The sequence below is a fragment of the Orcinus orca genome, chromosome 1 (assembly GCF_937001465.1).
Source record: "Orcinus orca chromosome 1, mOrcOrc1.1, whole genome shotgun sequence".
NCBI classification, from domain to species: Eukaryota; Metazoa; Chordata; class Mammalia; order Artiodactyla; family Delphinidae; genus Orcinus; species Orcinus orca.
In genome coordinates, this window is record NC_064559.1 from 127,098,980 (window position 1) to 127,119,365 (window position 20,386).

Sequence of the window (20,386 nt, forward strand, 5' to 3'; positions counted from 1 at the left end):
TGAGTCAAAAAATGACCAAAAAATGACCAAACAGCAGGAATCAGTAGCTGGGGATATACATTTGGAGAAGTTGCAGTTCTTAAGGTATCTTAAGTCCTAAGTTTCCATGCATTGTAGTGTCAAATTTAACAAAAACTTTCAAGAAAATTCTGCATCTTTATAAAGAGTTCAATAATAAGCTGAATAAGCCAAATTTTAGCAATTACTGAAGAATCAACAGGAAATTATAGCAGAAAAGTAAATCGACAAGTGCTGAGACTTAAATATTAATGAGGGATAGGTCCCAAGACCTTCTCAAATCCCTAAGTATCACTATAATATATAATTTTCCTCATAAAAAGCAGTAAAGTATAACTGAAATATTTAAATGGTCCCTGTAGACCGTAATGATTCTATAGAAACAGAACTAAAGTCATTTATAATTCTATTAACATAAATTCTGAATTGAGCACCGGCCGAAACGTTTTCAAACATCACTTTTTCTTCTTTCCCATATAGAGCATATGGTTACTAATTTTTGCCTGAGTCACCACCAAATTTATACAGAACTTCTATTTTCTAAGATGCATCAATTTTATAAAACTGTTTCACTTTTTCCTTATTTCCGTCATGAGAATTAACAATTGGCTTTCTTTGGGATTCACTCTACACAAAGTCTTCTGACATGTTCAAAAATTATTTTGTACTTCTAAGTATTAAAAAAAAAAAAAAAAAGTTAAACCTGCACCTCAGCGTAGGTGCTAGCTAGAAAAGCTCTTAAAAGTTAGGCTTATTCCTGGCCAAGTGACTCACTCAGACCAAGCTCACAACATCCTCCAAGTTTCATATAAAATTACATATTAATATATGCTCTATGGGATCATTCACAAAGAGTTGAGACTTCAAATGTTTAGTCTATGAATATCAGAGACTTACTATATTAAGTAGTAGTTTTAATTCTTGCTTTTACTGTTTTTCAGTGTACATCAGTAATCATAAGGAATTTATTTATTTATTGATTCCTAACTTACAATTTATTTCCCCAGAGCTTGTGATTTATTTTACTGCTTATAGTGTGCCAGGACCCAATAAATGGTAAATGTTTAGTCCCTGTCATAAGATACATCACGACTATCATTTGTTGATGACTATCCTGAATTTTATTCATGCTCAAACATGAAGACAGGGTATTTGGCTTGGAGCAGATGAAGATGCCTTTAAGACAGAGAATCAAACAAAATGGTCAGGTCTTCAGAGATAGAATTCTTACTTCAAACATTTGCCTATTTTACATTTGGTAGTGTATATAGGTCCATGCCACTCTCTCACTTCATCCCAGCTTACCCTTCCCCCTCCCCATGTCCTCATTTCATTCTCTACATCTGTGTTTTTATCACTGTCCTGCCCCTAGGTTCTTCAGAACATTTTTTTTTTTTTAGATTCCATATATATTGTTAGCATACAGTATTTGTTTTTCTCTTTCTGACTTAGTTCACTCTGTATGACAGACTCTATCCACCTCACTACAAATAACTCAATTTCATTTCTTGAAGCAGCCACATAGCACAGGGAGATCAGCTGGGTGCTTTGTGACCACCTAGAGGGGTGGGATAGGGAGGGTGGGAGGGAGACGCAAGAGGGATGGGATATGGGGATAGATGTATATGTATAGCTGATTCACTTTGTTATACAGCAGAAACTAACACACCATTGTAAAGCAATTATACTCCAATAAAGATGTTAAAAAAAAATTTGCCTATAGTGATGCTAACCCTAGTCTTACTTTCATATTACTTTCACTATTAATATGTTTACTAAATATATGTGATTGTATATATATATATATATATGTATGTGTGTGTATATATATATATATATATATATATATACATTTATATAAGTTGTAAAACAGAAACAGGAGAACTGGCTCAAAGACCTCATATACAGATAGGATGTGTCATCATTTTAAGGAGGTAGCTGAGACCTCAGAATGCCAAATAGCACAGCAAGGCAAGAGGGGTGTATCAAGGCCCAGAAACACCAAGTGTATTCTCAGTGTTCCTAGGTACACAATCAGAGGTTAATTAACAGTGATTATCTCAGTAGCATCTCAGATGGAATAAAAAGGACCTGGAATATTAAACTTAAAGCTGAGAGAAATAAGGTATTCTTTCTTCTAATGTAAAAGTTCCTAGATAATAGATACATAGTACCAAGAATATCCCCTTAGTACTATGGGATTGTATTTCTCTGAACACCTGCTCTAGCATAAGCATTATGTAACTTTAAGTAGAACTTAAAGTTATTGTCTTAATAAAAGCAGGCATTCAATTAATCTTATACTATTCTATATCTATGTCTGAAAAAGTAAAACCACCCGTCATTCCTAAACCACTCTAAATATATGGCACGATCATTTAATCTGTAACAAAAACCAAATACCATGATGCCTTGGAGGAGTTAATTCAGTTACTTAGGTCTAGTCTTCTTTAGCCTGCCTGCCTGCCTATGTGCCTTCCTTCCTTCCTACCTTTCTTGCTTTCCTCCTTAAATCTCACTACCTAGCCATAACCCATTTTAACATGAGTGTGAGCATTTGCAGTTTTAACTACTGGTGAGAGATCTCATATAAAATATAGCAGTGTATAGTTTTGCAAGGAATTTGAATTGTACATTGAGGTTAGTATAAGTGAATCACTTAGCTAAGAATTAGTCTAAATTTTACAAGCATTCTACTAGCTAACATCTGCATCTCAGTTTCCTGTTATTGTGTTAAACATAAAACTAGGTAATAGAAACAGGTAGTGACCATATAAAATCAACATAGTATTTGCTCTGAAGTCACATCTCGTTCTAATAAAGTTTTATCTAAAGTGATGAGTATTTAGTCAATGATTAGTACCTCTATTGTGCCTGTTGTATATCAGTATTACGCTTGCCTCTGTGGATGATATTGCATGATGAAAAAAAAAATGGTCTCCGACTTGAAACAATTCAAAATCTAGGAACAAAGAAAAAAAATTAACTAAATGAAATTAAAATAATTTTAAGGTACTATAAAAGCAAAGTGATTATTTGTTTTGGTCATAGAATATACATAAACTTAAATGTGACTTCCTCAGGTTTAAACCAAGCAACCCATCTTCAGTTTACCATACCCACAGCCCCGTCACTCTTTCTCTCCTTATCTTCTTACCCTGCTCTAAATTTTCTATTACCTACTTGAAATTGTGTTACATATTTATTTATTTTTTCCTTATTGTATTTCCCAGTTGAATGAAAACTCCATGAGAACCATAACTTTGTCTTATTCACTTTACTTATTTACCCCAGCAACTAAGATAGTAATTGAATATATATTTGTTGAATGAATGAATGAATGGATGAATATCACCAAATAAGGAAAAGATGGTTACAACTGGTTACACAACACACAGCCCACTACTATGCAAATAAGTTGCATATGGCTGATGATGCCTTATTGTTTCCTGTGGTGCAGATTTTAGTTACACAAGTTCACATCTTCATTAAGCAACAACTGTGACAATAAACGACAAGAAAATAATAAAAAAGAAAATTGATCGTCTTTACAGTTTCTTTAGAGCTGCTGCGAACTCATTTGTTGACATGGGACTCAGCCTGATTTCTTTTATAAACAGGAAAATCAGTATTTATTTTCAGGTCTTCATTTTTATATCAGGATGAATTATAGGATATTTAATGTTCAAACAGTTGTCCGTTTATCCATTTCCTATTAAGAAGAGAGGAATATATGTAAAATGTTCTTTGTATATTAAGATTTTATATGTATAACTAATAATAAAATTTATACTAAAGCTCTGATTTGAAATTTTTGGAAAGTCTAAATAAATTGTCAAGTGTTCTTGAAACACATAGTGTACTTTTGGTATTGCAGAAGTTATGGGAAATACCATAGAAATAAAAGATCATTGTATGTATATTCTTTTGTAAATTTGAATATGCTAATATTTAATATTGATCAAACTCACAAATATGGTATAAGATAATCTGATAGTGTATTTGCTTTAATGTAGAGTAAGATATTTATTTAGTATCCCATTCATGCATGGTGACTCAAAGATATTTCTTACCCTTACCTGTTAGTAACCAGCAGAGTGCTCACCAAGCATCACTTTAATCCAGGATTAAATACTGGAAATATAGAAAGTTAAAAGTGTACATTTGTAACTGTGATTATATCCCAAAGAGAAATATACTTGCTTTTGAGTTTGCTTATAATATAAGTGTCTCTTACCAGTCCAATATGGATAATTCAAAGTTAATGGCATAACCATAAAAATGAATTTATGCATACTTCAAATTCGTAGCAATTCCATCTTACAAAACATATTTTTATTAACGCTCATTCCTATTTGTGCAATTTTAACAAAATTCAGATTTACAACTATTCTTTTCTCTTGTTCTTAAATAGCTGTTTTAGGCTATTAAGTTCATCCTACCAAATTGCCCAAAAATCTAGGAAGTAACGTTTAAAAATTGTCTCTCACTCAAGTTGGGAAACATTTTCTTTAATTTATCACACTTTAAACAAATTGTTACCTTTAATTAAATGTGGAATAAAACAAAGACATAAACTAAAAAGCCTCTTGGTTATGAAGAACTGAGGTAATAAAACTAACCTAAGAATTTATAAATGATAACTCTTTTCTGTAAGGATTGATTGCAACATAATCACAGTAAAATTTTGGCAAATTTTAAGGAAATTTAGTTGTATAAAAGTAAATATATGGGGCTTCCCTGGTGGCGCAGTGGTTGCCTGCCGATGCAGGGGACACGGGTTCGTGCCCCGGTCCAGGAGGATCCCACATGCCGCGGAGCAGCTGGGCCCGTGAGCCATGGCCGCTGAGCCTGTGCGTCCGGAGCCTGTGCTCCTCAGTAGGAGAGGCCACAACAATGAGAGGCCCGTGTACCGCAAAAAAAAAGAAAAGAAAAGAAAAGTATATATATGATTCTCAGATAATTAGCAAAAGATTACATAAGGATGCTTTATAAAAGCATGCCTGTATTTAATGTAGTTTGACCTTTTTTTTTTCACTTAGTAGTATGTAGTCCTAGTCTTTTCTAACTAATGTGTCTTTGGGAATGTATAGCCCTATTGACATTTTAAAGTTTTTTTTCTATATCATATTATCCATTTACATAACAAATAATATTCATTCATTCGTCTAATACATTTCTATTGAGCAATCCAAATACAAGTATATATAAAATCCTAAGGAAAGATAAATGAAGAAATTAATTCTCTCAAGGGTTGGAACTAATGTGTGTAATATGAATGGGGAAGTATATTTTGGATGGAGGAAGCGTATTAACAAATTCTGGTCTGGTAGTTAAACGTAAGTGGGCTAACATGACTGTTCTAAAATTACGTAGTGACTGATTTTGACTGCATATCATGGTTTATATGTAAAGCATAGGTTATTGTCTATTTCTTAATTATTTAGAAATGACTGTGGCCACAGTATAATAACATTATCATTTTATCTCTTAATAGGGATATCTGTGGTATATAAGGTTCAGGAAAATCCCATTATGAGTAGCATTGGCTTAAATTAAACATTGTGGAGGAACCAAATTGTACATGTGCTAACTGAGGAGAGATCCATCTGTGAGTGAGACATGGAAGCCCTGTGTGCTCTAGGTCCAGGGCCGGGGTGGGGGGGTGCGGGGGGATGGGGGAGAGGCTAAAAGCTGACTGTTTGATTGTGGTTGGGCTCTCGCCTATTTTGCATCAACTGAAAAATCCAATTCTGTCTCCCTCACCAATTGCTCCCATGATAACATATAGCAACATAAGTTTCCACTAGTGTCAGGCCCAGGTCTATTGACTATCCAGCTCTTCTAAGGGGTTATATATTCTAAATGTCTGATTTTGTTTGCTTGCTTTAAGAGAATTCATATTTTATCCATAAACACAGCACCTAGGAACAAAAGCAAGGGAATTAGGAGCACCAATCACCAGAAGAGATTTAGTTCAGTGTTATTTATAATGGGAACTGGACATATTTCAAAGTGCAAAAATTGGGAAATAATTAAGTAAAATAGGGTATATCTATATGATGAAATATTTTATGGATATCAAATTAGTATTTTTAAAGAAGTTGAATGACATAGGAAGTGCGCATGATATAATGAAAAAAATAAAGGATATACAACTGTAAAAATGGTAAGAATTAAGTTTTGAGGAAACTGTATTCTTACTCCAAGAAAATTGAAGGAAATAAACCTTTTTAATAGTGCTGTTGTTTGGTTGTTTTATTATGAGTAATTTTAATTTTTCTTAGTCAATAATTTTTAATTAATTTATTCAAAAAATTACTCCACAATAGTTATGAAATCATCCTTTCATAATCATGGAAAACTTTCTTAAAAATGACATTTGAAGAAAGATTTAATGCAAGGATAGTGTATAAATTATATTAAACAATTTTTATTTTTTTTCTTCCAAGGTAAACAGAAATATATGATTTTAATTTATATTAAGATGCAAAAGAGATTTGTGTGAATTTGTCTTCAAATGTTGTGAGAAGTGGGTCTACTGTATCTCTCACTGGGGATAACTTGATAGAAAACAAAACGTAGAATTATTTAAGGATAATTAAGTTACGATGTGTGAGAGCACTTGTAAATCACTGTGTTGTATGTTTGTTATTTTTAATATTGCCTGAGAATGGTCTAAATAACCTCTTTGAGTCCTATCTAGGCCTGTGATTTCAATAAGTTATTTAATTAACAAAGCTTATTATTTAGATCTCAGACTGTCATGGATTTCACATTGTTAGAATTCAGAGATATTGTTTAAACTGTAACCGATTCCTTTAAAAATGTCATATAGTCTCCCTTACATATATGCATTGCCTCATAACATAGCAAATGATCTTCCACTGTGTCATTAGTTCTAATTGTGATAAAAATAAAATGATAATTACTCAACATATTCATTGCACACACCTTTTATGTCAAGCACAGTTCTAAGCTCTGATAGTTCAGATTAAATTTATTTTTGGTTTTCTTGGGCTGTGTGTATCTATAGATATAACTACTTAACCATTGTAATCTGTCTCCATCCCTATTATGTTTAGCTATATGTGCCATAAGTTGCCGGTGACTTTAAGGGGTATAATCTATTGCCTACATTTCAGTCCTCGTCCTACCTGATGTCTTTGGTGTATTTTATATCAAGAACTACATCTACATCTTCTTTATTGGAGTTTCGCTTCTTCCTTGGATCTTTCCTCTTTGTTCTCTTCTCTCTCTGACATAGCAAGGGTTTCACAAGATTTCAACCACCAACTACATACTAACAACTCATAAACCTATGATTTAGTGATCCTGTGATCCAGATTCCTATTAACTCTCAACTGGATTCTTTCAGCTAGGTGTCTTATAGGGACAAACTCAATGTATCTAAAATTCATCATTTTATTGCCAAACCTGGTTCTCTAGTATTTCCTCACTTGGTTGATGAAATTACTATTCTCCTACAATGACAAACCACAGAATTATTTTTGATTTTCATTCCCCAACTCCAATTTGTACTAATCTTGAAAGTTTTTAATATTCATCCTTAAAATGATGTTCTAGTCCACTTGAAGTTCTTGCCTAGCACTAGGCCTTTTTTCTCTTTCAGATTGGTGTCCCTGCTTGCTCTGTATCTTATCCTACTCAACCCATAGACATACATGGAATTATATTTCTAAAACGGGGATTTAACCATGTGGCTTTTCGTGTTTTCTTATTGTCTAAAGGATAAGGCACAGAATCTGTAGGAAGCTGACTCTAAACTCTAGTTGAACCATTTAGCCATATCTCCTCTCTGCTCCCTTCAGAAGCAATAGTTTGGAATTTTCTTTCTATTTCCCATCATACAGTGCATTCCCATGCTTTAGAGTCTTCCTATGCATTTCTTACCCATGTGTTTCTCCACAGGCCCTAATCCAGTTGCTGCCATTTTGTGACTCTATCAAGATTCCAGTCCCCCCCGCCACACACACATACACACACACACTTTAGAAGTAAATAAAAGTAATCATTCTACCACTAACTTCCCACTTTCTTTGTACACACTTCAAGGAGAGCAAATTGCTTGGGGTTGTTTTTATGTCTTTTTCTTATACCAAAATGAAACCATTCATAAAGTCTTTGTGGTTAACTGCAGGATGATTGCAAATGTCCAGTAAGGTTTAGATTCAATAGTTTTTGAATTCCCACAAATACCTTACTTAGCAGAGAAAGGGTAAAGTAACTGTGTCACGTTTGTGATTTCAACTGTTGCATGTTAAAATCTAAGAATATTAGCAACTGGAAATGTATGAGTAAAACCGTTTTTGATGCTGGATGCTGCCTTTGCCCAAATTCTAAAAACCTAATTATATGCTGCAACATCTAGATGTTAATTACATGACCCAGTAAGGGTTACCACACTTTTTTTAAGTGGAAAAAAAAAGTGCAAAGTTTTAAACTATCTAAGTTTAGCAGTCCTTTGGGTACTTTACATTTCTTGAATATTGCAAAAGTAAATACTCACCTGTTTTTAATACTAATACGATTTTGTGTATCAAGCAATTTGAAGGTTTTTTCCCCGCATGCAAGCTTCCTGTTTTATCAACCATGTAGGCTGCAGGCACCTTAGTAAAGTTGAGTTGGGATAAACGAAAGATCCTTGTTGAATTGGTAATCATGCAGGTATTCAGAGTGAAAGGGAGATCATATTTTAAATTAATTTCAGGGCCTCAGGATATTTTTTCTTATGGGCTATATTACCATTCTCTGTTTACATATCCATCTTTTAAGAACTCATAGCTACTCTTAATACATTTCAAATCAAGCTTTCCTGTACCTGGGTGATATGTATTACTTCTTTCTGCAAGGCTCTCTTGAATTATATGACATCTTGCTTATTATGACATATTCAAATGCTAAATGATTTATAGAAAAATAATGACGTATACTAATCCCAAAAGCCATTTATATATTCTATTGACTTTGACCAATTTTTAGTGCCCTAAGTGATCTAATTTGACTGTATTTGAGGACAAATTAATACCTTATTTTTTTGTAATTTTCACATTTCATGGGACGTTTCAGGTTAATTATTAGGAGCTAAATAAAAAGTGTTATTTATTTATTTATTTATTACTATACACAATCCATGTAGCTAAGGACCTGCCACACCTAAAGCTCCTTTCTAAAGGGAAGTGACCAAAAGCAATATCTTGTGTACAAGCTGTCACAAAAGCATGTGTCCTGGAGACTTTGACCACAGTTCGTTGGACTAGATATTGTATCCTGAGCAGAAAGTGACCAGCTGTAGTCTAAATAAAGAGAGATCAGCAGCCTTTCAGGGAGTGTGGTGCCATAACTCAAGCAATAAGGTCACTCTGTACTGGGTACTGGCTCTCTGACTATCATTTAGCACTCTTAATTGCAAGCAACAGAAACTGATTTTAGCTGTCAGAACTGAAAAGATTTATTGGCAGGATACAAGATGTCTTAGAGAATCAAGGAAGGCAGGAACAACAGGCTTAGAAAAGGGTCAGAAACCAAATGGATCCAGAGAATGGGTAGCAAGAATTGCCCAGATAATGCACTGTACCAGTGCTGTTATCTGCCACTACTGCCATTGTTGGATACGGTCAAGAGACTTTGCACCACACACTACCACAAAGAAACTTCAGTCACTTTTCTGATTGTGAGACTGAAATTTTGGCTGGAGCACCAGTTGGCCATGCCGAGAATCATGCACTTGTTTGTTGGTTGCCAGAGAACAGAGAGACAAAAATTTTCTTTTCAGTGGGTTCCATAGTGGCGATAGTTTCTGTGTTCCACCGATACTTCATAAAGTGGGAATTTAACAAAATAAATGGGAAGGGTGTGAAATAGGAAGGACGGCCAAAAAACAAAACAAAAATATTATTCTGTTTTTATCTGAGGATCTTCTCTGTGGGTTTGGTTTTGAAATATATAGATTCTCTGGTGGATTGTAGAAAAACTGATTGGGAGAACCAAAAAGGCAATATAGAAAGAAGAGAAAGTGAGTAGAAGTAGAAATGGAAAAAGAGATACTGAAAAGTAAGAGCAGATTCATTAGTATCACAGAGTTTCTAATCCTAAAAGCAATAGACACCAACTCTTAAAGGAAAAACAAGAAAATAAGAGCTGCTCTTTGTCACTGATTTCACTGGTGGGTCACCAGAGCTGCTGTGTGTCCTACAAAATGAGTGACAGGCATCCCAGACCCCAGAGGACTGGCTCTCCCTTTGCCAAAATCATTTCACTTACCTTCTTACTTCTCCATATATACTTGTAATAAGCCCTCAGTAATGGGGGTTGGGGGCAGGGGTAGGCTTGTCATGGTTCCTTTTCTTGACACCTGAGAGACTTTAAAATAGAGAATCCTCTTTTTACACACACATGCACATACACACCCACCCACCCACACACACCTTACGATGTGTACTCTTGCAAACCACATGAGTATAAATACATTGATAAAGATTAAGTTAGGTTCAGATTGCTCAAAATTTGGAGTAAAAGCTAACATCCATGAATTATCTGTCAAGGGTTTGTTAATATCACACTTGCAAAAGGTCATGTTTAATATCTTTCCCATCCCACATTTTCACGCAAACACTTTTCAATAAAGTCACCCCACTTTTAGTTATCTCCAAATCCTTTTCAGCTCAAAGAGGGAAATCAGTCTACTGAGCTGGCAAAACAAACAAAGGCCTAGATATTTCTTTCTAGCTCTTCTAGCAGCAGAAGAAGAAATCCCTTAAGGAACTGTACCATCTTGTTACGGATGAGCTCCCCTTAGCTGAAACCATTCATTGCCAAGGGATTGAGGTTTCCTCTGCTACGTTATTTAAAATTGCCTCAACAGTAATTCCTTCTTGCTTGGATATCATAAAGTTCCCAGGACAGAAGCACGGCTTCCCTAGACTCTTCGTCTTAAATGTATCAGCATCATGGGTGCTCCAGGGCAGAAGGCTGTTTTACACTAGCCTCCTCCCTGTGTCGGTTAATCATTCACACGAATAGGGGATTATAAAGACACTGAGGTTTTGTGCTTCTGGTTGTTTTCTAACTCTAGCACTCAAAAACATAGGCTAAGTGAGTACACCAACAGATGTATAAAATATCAATTGTTACACTGCTTACACTAATGCTTTGCATTAAGAAAACAAATGACAAGCTGCCTAACGTCTGCAAAGAATAAAAACTCCATATTATACACTTAAATACTTACTTGCCCTTATCTAAAATGAATCCATACACAGAAGTGCAAGTGACTGCTGTCACTTCATTACCCACTGAAGCCTTTTCGGTGTGTTCTGGGCAGTGATGAAGGAGCCTGCTGAGTTTCAGTTTGGCTCAGCTGGTCCACAATGTTGAACCCCTACCGGTGGTATCAGCAAAGCATGTTCATAGCCTGTTTCTCCACATATAAGATTTTTCAGGTTACACTGAATAACTTCATTAACAGACTATGGACAGCACTTTTTCTGCATCATGGACAATACTAACCTTTGAATTCACAAATAAATAACACCCCACATATAAGGAAAGATCAAGGTATTTTGGGGGGCTCAGTGTAAAGAATGCTAAAAAGAATAAGCCATTTTCAAACATGTTTTAATGTAGAGGATTTTGAAGTGTCTTAATTTCTGTGAACTATGGCCAATGTATGGTTCTCAAAGGGCATTTTTTGCCTATGAAGACAGACATGGAGCCTGCTTCATTCTTCATTTGGGTGGGGAGAGAGATGATAAAAGGGAAGTAGAGATGGAAATATCCGGCAGAGGTGAAGGAAAATCATTGTGAAGCAGAAAGGAATGACTGCCTGTAACTGACCAATAAGTCATGGATCAAATATGGATGCAAACAGGGCACCTGCAGGCCAATTCAGGTAAGCGTCAGGACTCAAAGGGGTCTTATCCCGAAAGAAGTGGGCAAAGGATAAAGTCCAGAAATGCAAGAGTTCAGGCAAAGAGAATGGATATGAAAGCAAAAGCAGACTTTAGAATAGAATATTAGAGACCCAACACACCTGCCAGAAGTTGCCAGACCACCTCTTCATGATGTTTTTAAAGAGGTTGTTATTAATTTGTTTTATCAACAAGGGATATGGCACTGGGGTAGGGATTAGCATGTGCATTGATTCCCCTGGCCATACTTCCCTGATGGGTAGACCTGGCTTTTCAGACACAAAGGTATCATCTCCTTTATCTGTAGACTTCGCACAGTCATTTCCAGTGTCCCACATCACAGCAGTGGCTTTTCCAACAGGTTCTGAATCAAAAGATAAGGTAGGTTTCTAAACTCTCCAGTGATGACTCTGAACTGTATCTGAACAGAGGACACCCAATCATTGTCTGCTACTATGTCCCTTAACGCAGTCTTTTTCACAGGAAAAATTAGTCCTGCTTCTTGATGTTGGACCCTTTCTTACCCAGAAGCATATATTGTCCGTTGTTGAGTAAACTAGGCTTGATTGTTTCCAGGACCTTCCAGGAAAGCTGGGTTTAAGAGCTTTGTTAGGATTCCATTTAGCTTTCTTGAGTTTCTCTCAGTGAGATACCCTGGGGTCATTTGGGTGAGATTCTTTTTCTTCTTTGACTTTCTTAGAATACACCCTAACCCTATCACAAAGAGAATTTAAAAAATTCAAGTAAGGGGGCTTCCCTGGTGGCGCAGTGGTTGGGAGTCCGCCTGCCGATGCAGGGGACGCAGGTTCGTGCCCCGGTCCGGGAAGATCCCACATGCCGCGGAGCGGCTGGGTCCGTGAGCCGTGGCCTCTGAGCCTGCGCGTCCGGAGCCTGTGCTCCGCGACGGGAGAGGCCACAGCGGTGAGAGGCCAGCGTACAGCAAAAAAAAAAAAAAAAAAAAAAAAATTCAAGTAAGGAATTGAGGCCTCCAGGAATCAGACACATAGATGGAGTTAGAAGTGCAAAAGGTTTATTGGGGAGTAACACTTGTGGAAGGAATAGGGACGAATAGGGATGAAGCAGGATTGGGGAAGGGGAGCAGTCAGACCCTGAAACAGATATGAGAAGAATCTTCACCAGCCCGACAGAGAGCCCTAGGGCAAAGATGGCCTACTAGGGAAATCCTGCATTGGATAGAAATGGCTGGGCCCCTGTACCACAGTTTTGCTGTCTTGGCTGGGGCCTCCCCAAGAGGACCCCGACCTCAGCTTGAAAGCTGAAGGGGATCTGAAGGAGGGACCAGTTAGAAGTTGTCTGCTCTACCACACTGTAGCAGCTGGGCACAAGTCTTTTCCTGAAGGAGGATCTGAGTGATGCATGTCTGGGTCTGTCATAGTTGTTTGCTTCTACGTGTACTCATTAAGAACATTTCGGATCCTAGTTAAGTCACCTTAGTGTATTTACTCATTAGTTCTGGTGAAAGGTTATACAGTTCTTCAACAGTTCAAAAAGTTGACCCCTTAACTTGCAGAATCAGTTTCTATTTTTCTGTTTGTTTTTTTTTTTTGGTTATAATTTGGGGTTCCTACAATAGAGACTCAAGGTATTTGTATAATAAGACAGCAAGAGTGCTGTGAGGAAGAGCCTCCCCAAGACACTCACTGGCTAGAATAGCACATGGACCTGTGAGCAGGAGATGTTCATTGGCCTGACTACTGAACAGGTACTTCTCCCACTTTATTGCCACGGTCAGTTGAGGCAGTGGATTTCTAGCTGGGATTAAGATAGGATCAAGGCAATCTGAGGAAATCTGAATTTGCTTCCATAGGGACAAATTGTGGAGGGGAAGATTTGAAGTTTGAACCATTTTCAGAGCTGACCTCCATCATTACATTGCCACTTGGGAATAAAGAAGTGAGCTAGTGGACCAGAGGGGATAAAGAGGGGCTAGTCATCAGAGGGGATAAAAATAATGACTCAAAGACTACCTACGTCTTAAGAATTATCTAAATAGTTCATGGCAATTCTCATCCATTTGTGAAAGGTTTAAGCTTCTGAAACTAAGTGTGTGGGAATGAGGAACACTGACACTAGGAATATCAGAGGAATGGTACGCTAGGGAAATGCTGTCTGAATGGAAGAAACAGCGGCATTAAACCGTAGTCACAGGAAATGGTATTTAAAGGAATGCAAGTTCCCTTTAACTGGCAAAACTATGGATAGACTTCCCCACCAGGCCCCAGGGACCAAGGACTGGGACTTGAGGCAAGGTTAGGAGTGCAGACTGGAAAATCTTCAATATCCTAAAGATTTAGACAGAAAGGGCCATGGGCAGTCGGGACCTCAGGGAGTTTTTAATGGATTGCCGGGCCACAGGAGGGCACAGCTGTCTTCCAGGCAGTCCAGCTAGCTGGTAGAGAACAGCAAGACTGTTTCAAAATTCCATTGGCTTATGGAGCAAGAACTACTAATATCTCCAGCTTATTTTTGCTCCATTGAAGGGAAGGGACAGTTGTTTTCTTGCTGACTGTGGAAATCTGATCCACATTTAGGAATTCTTCATTCTTTTGTTCAACACAGTATTTATTATCTTTAGTGTCTTAGACTCTACATAAGAGGATCAAGATAAAAGAGCAGGATACATCCCCTAAAAGACTAATAGTCTGGTAGAGATGGGGAAAAAAAAACATGATTATAAAACACTGTGATAAATGAAGTAATAAAGAAACATTATGAGAGTATTTAAAAGGGAGTCATTATTTATTAACCCATCCTGTGTTGAGGTAGGATGGAAGTGATGTTATCCAAGGGACAAGAGATGAAGGACATTCTGGGCAGAGAGAGAGAAAGAAAAGCCTGAAGCAAGAATCAGAATGGAGAAGGCTACGGGTGCCTGGGGAGGAGAGAACACACAAGCAGTTAGTTCTGTGTCATCTTCAGCTTAAGGCACAAGGGAAGTGGAGGAAAAAAAAATATATATATATATAAAATATTTTATATGCATATACAGATACATTGCTATAGACTTATAGCATTTTATATTCATATTATATGTTTGTTATATGCATTTCCCTCCTGGATTATGAAGTGTTTTATTTTGTTTTGTTTTTTAAGAATAGAGATAGTGTATTATATATTTTTAACACCGTTGTCTAACATAATGCATAGTGCCTGAAAGAGTTGTCTATTAGGTTATCTTGGAACCAGTAATTTTATACTCCCAGTTTTCTTCTGAGTAAATAGAAATAAGAAAGTCAATGTTAATTTATGCAATGTGAGCTCTATCAAGTCGACAGTGTTTGTTGAGTGCCTACTATGTGCTGAAATCTGTGCTACATGCTCTCAAATACTCTGAAATAAGAGCGCATATCAGGATCTCCTTTTTTATACTTAACATCCAACATACATGTTATTTATGTTATTTATGTTATTTATGTGCCTGGGTTGTACTTCCTAGTAGATTCTGCTTTCCTTGTCTCACTCATCTTTGTCTCCAGCATAGGCTAGTTGCAGTGCCTTGTCGTCAGTAAATAAATTTGTTAAAAGGATAGAACCCACATTGCCTAGAATGCCACTGGCTTTAATTTTTCTATTTATATTTGAACACCCTTGGAATTCTTTTAAAATTTTAAATGAAATTTGTGGTGGTATAATTTACTTATAACAGAAAAAAATACATTTAAGTATAGAATTTGATATGTGTTGACAAATGTCTACTCTCATGTAAATACCATCACAATCAAGATACAGAACATTTCCATTACCCGAAAAAATTTCCTTATGCCCTTTCCCACTTAGTCTCTTTCCCATCCCCAAACCTCAGTGACAGCAACCAATGCTCTGCTTTCTGTCAGCGTAGCTTTTCCTTTGTGGAATTTCATATAAATGTAATCATGCAGCATGTACCATTTTGTGGACTTCTTTAACTGAGTATAATGTTTCCTTGATTAAGTCCAAGTTGTTGCATGATTCAGTAGTTTAGTTTTTTTTTTTTTTTTAATTGATGTATAGTATTCCGTTGTGTAGACATGCCACTTCATTCACATACTAATGGATATTTGAGTTGTTTCCAATTTGGAGCTATTTTGAAAAAGTTGCTATGAACTTTTGTGTACAAGTCTTTGTGTGGATATATAGTTTCATGTCTCTTGAATATATTACTCAGAATAGAATTGCTGCATGGATTAGTAAGTGCACATTTACCTTTAGAGGAAACCACCAAATGGTTTTCCAAGGTGATTATGCCATCGTTAGAATTCTTAAATCAGGAAAACTGGTGCAAGAAGGACACATGCTAAAATATAAGTTAATTTAAAACATCCCCATTCCGATGCCTAGTCTTTGCATTTACTAATAGTTCTACCTGGAGTAGTTAACTCTTTCTGTCTTACTTTACTGACATAGAAGGATAAATATATCACTTTTGCCTATTACTCTGAAGCTACAGCTAGTCTTACAGGTATAAATGAAGTAGAAGCCTTTTATAGTTCTAGTTTACAATTGATGGCTGCATTTTACTTTAAGGAACAATTTTGCTAAAGAAGATGATGGTTTAGGACAGGATAATGGGAAAGAAAATTAAGAAGGAGCAATAGGTACTCAGATTGATCTTCTAGACCCTAGTTCTGTCTATCAGAAAAGTGGACATAAAAATGCTAGCTACTTCCTAGCATGCCATGTGAATTAAGATTTAAGAGTTCCTTAGTAGAAAACATTTCATAACTGGTAAAATTTTTCAGTGGGTTCATTGAAATGCCACCTTCTAAGAAAACCATTTTGAAAAGAATTGTGCAGAGTGGAAATTACCAGGGAAATTGGAGAAAATGTTTCTTAAAGTCAAAGATTTCACTAGTAATTTAACTTATCAAGAAATTCTCACAATCATTCTCTAGTGCTTATTCCTGTGTACAGGGCATGAAATCAGTGAGATTTGATGCCCTAGGTAATTGGTGAAAATACCTGTCCTACAATGGAGAGGTCATCTAAGGGTCCTCAAAAGCAGCAGGGTGCATCATATATAGAACCCCCTTAATGTGTAACTAGAGACATGCTAGTTACTAGAATTAAAAATTATTATCTTGTGGCCCAGATAGAACATTAAGCTTTTAAAAGCAGCCAGTTTTGGACAATGGAAATTTCTGCAACAAACAGTCTGCTCAGAAATACATTTTCTGCTTTTTGCTGTTGTCACTGTTGTTTGGTTTTCATAGGAATCTATTCCAGAGTGTATTAATTGCAGACAGACACAGGGTTGGTCCTCATTAAAATTGTCACAGGCCACATTTATCTCTAGTTTGCTTTTATCTTTTATCCTCTTCTTAGCACCTCACAAGCTTGATCTGTTACCTTCACGTCATGTAGTACCCCCAAGACCCCACGTGCTCCCCAGACCTGTCACTCATTCCTTTAAGGGCTTCACTGCTTTCTTGCTAGTAATACCACACACCTCCATCACAGGAAAACCCATTCTGCTCCCTCACAGCTTTCTTTGGCGATCATATAAATAACAAAAGGGTTAACAGGTATTAAAGTAGTATACACACACACACACACAAGCAGTTGCTATGGGAGGGATTACAAATCATGATCAGGAATGCACATTATGAATATCTGCAGGAAGAGCCAGTAAAAAATTGGTGATACAGGTGGGCTTTTTGTGGACTAGACACTTTAAAAGACTTGTTAAGCTGTTCTTTTTTCCATGATTATCTACCATTCTTCTTCAGAATTTTTCCTGCTTTGTAAAGAAGTCTTAGTGAATTTCATCCTTTTAGACAGTATCTATCATAACATATATTTGTGTTTTTCTTAAACCCAAACATAATCTATAAATTGATGGATACATAAAGAAATAAATTGAAAATCTGCCAAGTTTTCATTTAGTCTTCTTTCATTGACACAACAAATTTTTTTGAGTGCCTACAATATTATATGCCTAGAAGTAGGAAAGCAATCCAGAATTGTCTTCTTTTATTTAATTTTTGTTGGTGTGGATAATGTTAAAGTCTCAGTCTGTCTGAGAGGTTGTAGTAACTTTGTGTATTTCCTATCCTGAAGACTTTTTGTAGGGGAGAATTAGAAATTGTCTAAAATTTATTCATTTCAATAAGATTCTAAAAATTGGCTTGTTAGGAAGGGCCATGCCACCTGATGCTATCACTAGCAAATGAGAAGGTCAAGATGCAGAAGCACTATTAATTTTTTTAGATCTCGATCATTCATATCAAAAATGTGAGGAAATAGGAATGTGTGAATAGTTTCTCCAAAGTATACAGATTCATTTTTTCATGTTATTAGCCTCACCACATTTCTAGTTGTATTAGAATATTCCCTATTATGCCTGTCAAACAAAACTTTGCAATTTATGGAACAGTCAATAATTTTTACAATAATGTTGGCTATAAGTTGTCTTTAAAATTCTCAGGTAATCAAATTGTGTTTCAGCTGGGTATGAAGATTAGTAAACAGCTGGCTTAACTGAGTATGAAGACAGGTAAAATATATCTGAACACCATAAACCTTACTCATAGAACTATCAGAGGATTAAACTATGGTATCTCAAAATAGCAGCAGATGATTCAAGTAAATAAAGGTAATCAATGGACCATATTTTTTTACAAAAACTGAAAAACTCTGAACAAATTTCAAATTGTTAAACAATGTATGAGGCATCCATTTAAAGTATTCAGCTAGTGAGAATCAACAGAAAAAAGTGTGACAGATGTTCAAAGTAAATATAAAGACACGGTGGTCAATAGTATTGAAAGCCACTTAGAAACCTATATCAGATTATTAGTCTTTACTCTATTGGAACCAGATAATATTTTAAATTTGTTATACTAATTTTTATCAGGCTACCTTCCATGTATTATGCAATTCAAGTGATCTTTAAATTATCGGCAAATTCTACCTTAAAGAAAGCTTTCACAAAGGACATGCAATTGATGTCATCTAGAGTTACTGTCATTTCTAGGCTAAGTCCCATGGAAATTCATAACTTAAAAATGAAAGTCACAAAGATGCAACTGTCTTCATAATGCCAATGCAGTGGTTATAAATATTTCATGAACATTGCATGGGCAGGGGCAGATCTCCATTTTCATGAGTTAGAATTTGTACAGCTAAGTCTCCAGATTTTACTATTCATAATACACAATATGCCCTGTAGAGCATTCCATATAGTGCATTTTTAATATTTATGTTTAATGAAGAAATTACTGTTCTGAAAAGAGAACAAGCCAAGTCAAAGATTTCTTGTTGAAATTATTAGTTTTGCTGAATAGCAACAATAACAATCAACAGAAATTACCTCATCACAGTGTCTTAGCACACAACCACATAACTTGTAGAGTAATACAAGATGACTGATCAAGATACATTAAACCTAAGTGAAAAGGTTCTTTCTAAAGGTTATAACATTAGAAATCTCATCTTAAAAGAATTCGAAAGGTTAAAATGCAAAGAGCAACTTTCTTACATATAAAAATATTAATTACAAATGAAATACTTGCCTACTGTTTCATAGTTTAAATATATGTCTGCATTTTTCTGGTTGGATCTTTTATTTTTTAAAAAAAGCATTTTAACTTCCTAAGATAATATTACCAAGTTCAATAATGAATTGCTATTGCATATTTTAATGTAATTTATCAAAGCACATTATCAGTACCTGTCAGAATAAATTTTGCACTAAAAGTAATGAAAAAAAGGACTATTGTATGTGTTGAAATCAAAGAACATTACTACTGCTAAGTTATTTTCAATAGGAAGGATAGGTTATTGCCCTCTCAATGATACTTGTCCCATGAGAAAATAGAAGCCTGAAAAATCACAAGAAACAGGCAGAGGAAAACATCTATTCCTTGCTTTTAAAAATGAGCATTTGATATTTTGTTTCATTCTTGTCATTTTAATCAATTCTTTCAAGTTGACCAATGTTGAAAAGTGCTACACAGCTCTTGGCAACATTTGCAAAAGTAAGCTAAAGTTACTGATCAGCTCGTGTGTAACCTAAGGCTGAATTTCCCCATATTAGCATATACTATATACCGTAATTAGATTGATTAGGAAGTCACATATTTTCTTTTGAATACAATTCAACAAGACTAAGTCTTCTAATAATGAAAACAATAGACTTCAGATTTCGTACCATTCACCTGGGAGTCAGCTATTCAAATATTTTTATTAGGCTTAAACCAATGAGGTCATTAGAAATTCTGTAATGGTTCCCGAACTTATCACCAGAAGTTTATGTTTTATTTCTGACATTGTTTAACTGGAAGTGGGAAACACTTTCTTCCATTTGGTTCTTTGTAATTTTATTTTCCAAAGGCTCCCTTGAGGAATTTAACCTTTATGTGATGAATTTGCAGTTCACTTGAAGTGTGTTAACCTTAGTTCCCTAATGAGTCTAGATGTAATACTGAGGAGGAATTTGA

The 20,386-nt window shown here is 35.7% G+C and overlaps 1 protein-coding gene across 2 annotated transcripts in view; it reads left to right on the forward strand.

Moving 5' to 3' along the window:
* The window catches only part of DPYD (dihydropyrimidine dehydrogenase), a 795,698-nt gene that overhangs the window by 552,791 nt on the left and 222,521 nt on the right, over positions 1 to 20,386 (forward strand). The gene's annotated exons all lie outside the window — the stretch shown is intronic.